Source organism: Geotrypetes seraphini, chromosome 9, assembly GCF_902459505.1.
Source record: "Geotrypetes seraphini chromosome 9, aGeoSer1.1, whole genome shotgun sequence".
Classification (NCBI taxonomy): Eukaryota; Metazoa; Chordata; class Amphibia; order Gymnophiona; family Dermophiidae; genus Geotrypetes; species Geotrypetes seraphini.
The window spans coordinates 164,848,631-164,855,859 of record NC_047092.1 but is presented as its reverse complement, the minus strand read 5'-3'; positions in this window follow the sequence as shown (position 1 = coordinate 164,855,859).

Below are 7,229 nucleotides of genomic sequence, written 5' to 3'. Positions count from 1 at the left end.
GAGTGCGAGATCCACGCCCTTCAAGGGGAGGGGAGTGTGGGCTGAAGGTAGCATTTCCAGTTAGCTGGCTTTCCCGCCAAATGTAGTTATTTCTGAAGCTGGCTGTAGGGATTTCTTTGGCCAGTATTCACTAATACGACCAAATATGCGTTCTAAACCTCAGAAGTCCATAGGCCATTAATGAGATGGCTTGGGGTTAATCCACTGCTTATACCTAGGATAAGCAGCATAGAATTGGTTTTGCTACTTGGGATCTAGCTAGGTGCTTGGCCACTGTTAGAAACGGGATAGGGGCTTGATGGACCTTCGGCCTATCTCAGTGTGGCAATTCTTGTGTTCTTAGTGTTCCGGCTGCCTCTCTCTGTATTCCAAACTTCATTCTGGGTCTCTAATACTGTAGCGTCTTCTTAGTGCCTGGGATGTCCCAATAGCTCCTTCCCCCTTCCTCCGCCTGTGTGCGTTCCAAGCCTCATTCTGGCGTCATCACCATCTACTGCGTTCTGATTCTTTTACAAAGATGAGGCTTGAGGTGATATATAGAGAGTGAGGAGTTAGAATAAACTGTCTTTTGTTTACATTTTCTTTGTGGCAGACTGCTTTATTTATTTTTTTTTTTTGCAAAAGCTCACACCAGCCAGGGGAAGGAAAGTGTAGCCATAGAAGTGGATTTTTTAGTCTGCCACATTCCTAGAAGAGTGTATCCCTTGCCCACCTGGGATTTCACAGCTCCCATATGCTACATCTTTCTTTTGGGATACTGAAAGCAGAGCTGGGAATATTTCTGTTTTATCTCTGTGTTTCTGTGTGTTTGGGGATATGCTTCGTTCCTGTTTGAACTGTGGCGTACCTAGGGTATGTGGCACCCGGGGCACATCATTTTTTGACACCCCCCATGTAAAAAAATATTTTTTGTAATAACCATGAAACGGAATAAATGGTCAGAATAGAAACAGGCAGTGAAAATTTTCTTTTATTGAACCTCATATATGTAACCATTATTCCAAACATAACATAACATAAATTATTTCTGAATTGTCATGACATCAGAAGTACATATGGAGTAGTTGCAGGTGATGCTTGGGACAGTTCTGATTGTGTTAGTTCGGTTTTATGTGTTTTTTGAATAGAAGGGTTTTTATTTCTCTTGAAGGTTTTGTAGTCTATGGTCGAGGTCAATAAATTGTAGAGTTGGGGGTCGAGTGTTGCAACTCGAATGGCTAGGAGGTTGTCGAACAATTTTTTTCTTTTGACGTTTTTGGTTGGAGGGTGTGTGAATGGTGCGTGAGTTCTCCTATGTCTAGTTGAGGTGGATTGAATTATTTAGCTGAAGAAATTAGTTACCCCCCCCATTCCACACACATTAATTCTCTTCCATTTTTGTTCCCATTAAAAAAAAAACCCTGATAAGTTCCCAGAAAAAAAAATATACATTAAAATAAGTGAAAACAAAGGCCCTTACAGATGACAACATAACATAAGAATAACCTAACTGGGTCAGACCAATGGTCAATCATGCCCAGTAGCCCATTCTCATGGTAGCCAATCCAGGTCACTAGTACCTGGTCAAAACCCAAAGAGTAGCAACATTCCATGCTACTGATCCAGGGCAAGCAGACACTTCCCCCATGTCTTAATAACAGACAATGGACTTTTCCTCAAGGAATTTATCCAAATCTTTCTTAAAACCAGCTACGCTATCTGCTTTTACCATAACTTCTGGCCACTTCATTTTTAAGCTTAGATCTTTCCTTCCAAACAGAGACCTTGCTAGATGTCAAATACAGCACAAGGTAACTTCACACGGACTTAGCTGTACAGGAAATGTGAATCTCCTCATACACCCACCATATAGTGCAAAAATGTGCAAAGGTCTGGTTTTTTCTTTCGATCACTACATAGCCTAATGACACACAAGCAGCAAGGTTAACAAAGTTTCCTTCCTTGGACCACAAGGAGATCCTGACATACCACTGGAAGAGATCCCAAAACAACTACCCAGGCACAACACCAAAAGACCCATTCAGTGTGTGAACCAATTGAGTGGAGTGGACTAACTGGGGGGTGGAAATCGGCCCGGAGTTGGCTCAGCAGAATTTCCCACCTCTTCCTCTCAACACATTGACACGTTGCCACCACCACTAGGAACACCTCACCGGGTAGGCCAGCAAAGCTTATAAACTTTATAAAACACATTATTATATTTTCTTATAAAGCACATATTTTAACTGAATTCTCTGACATCCTCAGCCTTGCCATTGACAAAAATAGAAGATAGAAAAGTTCCCATTTCCTGCTGTCTCATGTCCTCGGCCTATACAATATTTTTCTTCTGCAGACTCTTCAAAAGTCTGACCAAATCCTCGTTTCACTTGCATTATAAAGTATTCAGGATGCCATCTCTCCCCAATCCCAGGTCCTAAAGTCTAAGACAGTAGCGCAAACTAGTGCTGCCCGATTCAGGAAAAAAAATTTCGATTCGATTCAGCCTATTGAATTGGTTTTTTGATACGATTTTCCTGCCCAATTGGGTGTTTTTTTCAAACATCCTGGTGGGTTTATTTTATAGCTTTTTCACCCCCTTTGTCTTCTAACCACACTGGCGCTGTGGTGTAAATAAAATAAAGAAACAAAAAGGACTTTTCCTCTCTCTGTTAAATCCTAGCTCACGTTTGCGGTCTAACACCAGCTCTGGCAGGATACACATTTCAAATCTGACATATTGTAATCACAAAACAGAAAATAAAATTAGTTTTTCTACCTTTTGTTGTCTGGTTATTTTTCAAATCTTGTTGGTCCAAGGCTCTGGTTGTCTTCTGATAACTTGCTTGCCAGGGTCTCCTTCTTCCTTCTTCCTGTATGCTAACCATCCATCTGCCATCTCTGTCCTCCCCGTTTCCCTTCCCTCCCCAGGAGGTCTGGTATCTATCCTTTTTTCGTCTCCCTCCACAGATCTATCTTTTCTTAACTACCCTTTCATCCAGCATCTCTCCCTCCTTCCCCACCACCCCAGGGTCCACCATCTCTCCCTTTCTTTTCCCAACTACCCTCCCATCTAGTATCTCTATCCCCCCCTCCACACCATCCCTTGTGTCCAACTTCTCTCCCTTTCTGTTCCTTCCCTCTCTAAAAACTATGGTCCATCATCTCTCCCTCTTCTCTATTTTCAGACCCATTATTTCTCCCTGTAGAGGTGATGGAGACAATATCTGAATTCAAAAAGGTGTGGGATAGGCACGTGGGATCTCTTAGAGCAGTGCATCGCAAACCATGTGCCTCCTGAGATTTCTGGTGTGCCGTGACACAATGACGAGGAGGAGAGTCATCCACACTGGCTGCCTGCCTACTGGATGTGCTTCTCGCAGCGAGAGGCACGTCCTGTAGGAAGTAAGCCGGCATGGACGACTCTCCTCCTGGCCGGAGTCTCTCCTCTTCTCCCTGTACCTCCCGTATCCCTGTAACAGCGGGGTCGTGGCAAGATGGGCCTCCGCATGCGCGGACATTGATACGATGTCATGCATGCGCATGACATCATCATGTCGACATCCGGGTGCTTTCCTGCCGGGGCACTGCATTTAGTGTGCTGCCGGCTGGAAAAGTTTGCGGGACACTGTCTTAGAGAGAGAAATAGATAATGGTTACTGTGGGTGGGCAGACTAGATGGCCTTTATCTGCCATCATGTTTCTATGTTTCTAGTAGTCCTTTATTAGATTGGACTGGTTCAGCAAAGTGGCCTAATCAAAAAAACAACAACATGCTGATCATTTACTATAAGATTTTTGCTTATTTTCCTGGTCAGAAATTGACCACATGTTTGAACAACTTATAAATTATTTGTTACTTTTAAGTGTCAGGACAGTATTTGAGCAGAAGCATTTTGGCCATTTATTTAGTTAGAATATATTTTAAGGGATTTATTTTTTCTTTTAAATTTAACTAGTAAGGCAGTAGGTCCCAGCCTTTTATGCTACTGTGCATTGGGTGCATTTCAGTCATACAAGTTAATACCACTTTTTCCTGGTGCAATAAAATATCTTCCATCCCTACCCCCATTGGTATAATCAACATTCCTCTCCCACTATTTGGCAAATGTTATCTCCACCACCTGCAGCAGCCAAACCACATTTTGTGTGATTACTTTCAACTTAGTTGAAATCATCTATCACTTGCCATTTCTGCTGTAGCACCCTCTGCAGTGGGATTAATTTTCACAGCAGAGGAAAATGATGCAGAAACGGTGGCAGCAACAGTAAAGTACCATTATAAAGTGGTAAAAAGCATACAGGGAGTTTCAGTGGTTGAAGGTAATCACTAGTGGTAAAAGAAGTGAGTGGATGGCACATAAAGGTTGAAAGGGACGAATGGAATGAATATGATGGAGAATGAAAGGACGAGCAAACACTATCAATCTGAGCTTTGAAAGTGAGTCAATTTAACAAAAACAGCAACAAGAATTTTAACAGATTCCTTAGAGTTCTGCTCTTAACAAATTCCTTGGAGCTCTTCTGGTAATCTAGAGCTCATCTTTGACTTCCTCTCTCCTTCACTGCCCAGATACAACATATCGCTAAAACCCTGCCGCTTTTTCCTCTATAATATTACCAAAATCTGACCCTTCCTCTCTGAACACACTACCAAAACATTTATCCATGCTCTCATCACCTTATACTTAGATTACTGCAACTCGATACTCTCAGGCCTTCCACTTAGTCATCTTGCTCCCCTTCAATCCGTCCAGAATTCAGCTGCATGACTTATATTCTGGGAGAGCCGCTACACTCACCTTACCTCTCTCCTAAAGTTCCTTCATTGGCTTCCCATCCACTTCAGACAATCTTCATTGGTTACACCTCTTCTTCCCACTTTAAACCTTTATACCCACTCATAAACTTTTCATTGAGTCATGGTGCTATGTCCATACTGAGACAGTTTCCAACGGTGAATTTCCACAGGTTTCACTCCTTCTGCCCAAAAAACGCACTACTGCACGGTGTTCTTTGATGGTGCAATCTTGCAATGGAACATCTTTGTTTCTGACCTCATGGCTGCCACACGAATAAAGGCTGAGCGTTGCACTGCGCGTGGACAAACTATCCAGTTTGTAAATAGAATCTAAAGAGATAATTAAACTTCTCTGATAAACAAGTTGATTTTATTTTGATGCATTTTACTGATTAATGGTAATGTTCATTAATTTATACATTAGTTTCATTGACAGTTATAATGTATGAGCAGATTACAACCTTGGTTTTGGGGAGTTCTGTGTCCCTCCTCCTGTTTTTTACTCTAGAGCCGTGTTCTTCAACTGCCGGTCTGCGGACCGGTGCCGGTCTGCAGAGATTTTCTGCCGGTCCACAGGGCCGGTATGTCCATTATGCCCAAGACAGCGTTCTTCAGCCTCCGGTCCACGGTGCTATCAACGCGGCGTCTTCGGGCCGGCTCCCTGAGTGCTGCAGTGCACAAAGCCATGGAAAAAGGCTCCTATGCGCATCCTGTGCCTGACCCGGAAGCCTTCTCTATGATGTCGCAACATCAGAGGGAAGGCTTTCAGATGAGGCGCGGGACCTGTGCGAGAAGCCACTGCCCACAGCTTTGTGCAATGCAGCACTCAGACGAAGACACCGCATTGATCGCACCTTGGATCACCCAAAAATAACACCTAGGGGCAGGCCAGAAGGCAAGGCACATGGAGGAAGAGAGACAACAACGGTAAGGGAAATGCTTTTATTTTTTTTAATTTAGTGATTGATTTGTTAACCTAACTTCCCCCTCCTCCTAACCCCTCTGCAAATTTCCTGCGAACTACCCACCCCTCTGGTAACTTCTTCTCTATGTCACAAAATATAATCTGAATCCTCACTATGTAACCTGAAACCAGCTACCTTCCAATGTAATGTAACTTCCTGGAAATGTCCAGTTATCTTCCAATGTAATCCACTTAGAACCGCAAGGTACAGGTGGAATAGAAGTCACTAATGTAATGTAATGTATTTAGTGACTAGTGTTTTAGCCCGTTACATTAACGGGTGCTAGAGTAGATGTCTGTCTGTCTGGGTTTTTTTAAATTTATCTCTCTCTCCTTGGACGCTGTCTGTCTGTCATTCTTTCTGTCTGTGTCTCTCCCTGGCCCCGTCTATCTTTATTTCTAACTCTATCCTCTTCCCTCAATCCTGCATGTGCCCTTTTTTCTTTCTCCTCCCCACTTCCTTCCAACGGTCTGCTCCCCCTGTCCCCCACACTTCCATTCAGTGTCTGTCTCCCTCTCTCTACCCCTTCCATCTACTGTTCACCCTCTGTCTTGCCCCTTCCATTCACTGCCCTCTCTTCTCTTTTCATCCAGTGTCCGTCCTCTCTCTCTCTGTTCCATATGGCATTTCCCCCTTCCTTTTCCCTTGGTCTGGCATACCTTCCTCCATGCCCTGCCATCTTTTCTTCCCTCCAAGCCATTCTCGCCCCCTCTGCTCCCTTTCCTCCTTGAACTTCGTCGGGCAGCAGCATTCACAATTCATTGCTGTTGCCGGCTTCAGGTCTTCCTCTCTGGCGGGTCCTGTCTTCATGAAAACAGGAAGTAGGCAGGACCCACCAAAGAGGAAGGCCTGAAGCCGGCAACAGCAGCGAATTGTAAACGCTGCTGCTGCCCGAAGAAGCCAGGCCTTGAAGCACCCGAGGCAGACTGCTTCTCTCCCCTCCCAGCCCAACCCCCGCTGACGCTCCTATCTCTCCCTCCCATGCGACCCTCCCAGCTAGATGACCTTAACAACTAATTTCTCTCCAGCGTTGGCAGCCGCAGCACGCTAAACAGGCTGCTTCGCGGCTTTCTCTTACTGTTGAGACCCTCCTCCAAGTTTCCAAGTTTTATTAAATTTTGTTATGTATGCAGTATCAAATGCTTCAATACGTATAACATTTTAAAAATATAGGGGGCAAAACAAAATTCTTTTATACAATTACAAACAAATACTATACATTCTAATGCATGACTGGTACGGAAGGTGAAAGGGATGAACTACAATTTTTAAAGAGAGAAAGGAAACATTTAGGGGAGAACACATATGGTGGGTAACACAAAAAAATAAGTTAAAATGATAAATTTATAATCTTGCATGCTTTGGAATGAACTGAAGGGGGCAGCAGACTCCTGGGAGAGGGAGGAAGTTTCAAAAGCCGGGATTGACATATTTCTGCAGTATGCTTATGAGAATGGACAAGAGTACTCAAAGGTTCAGCATAC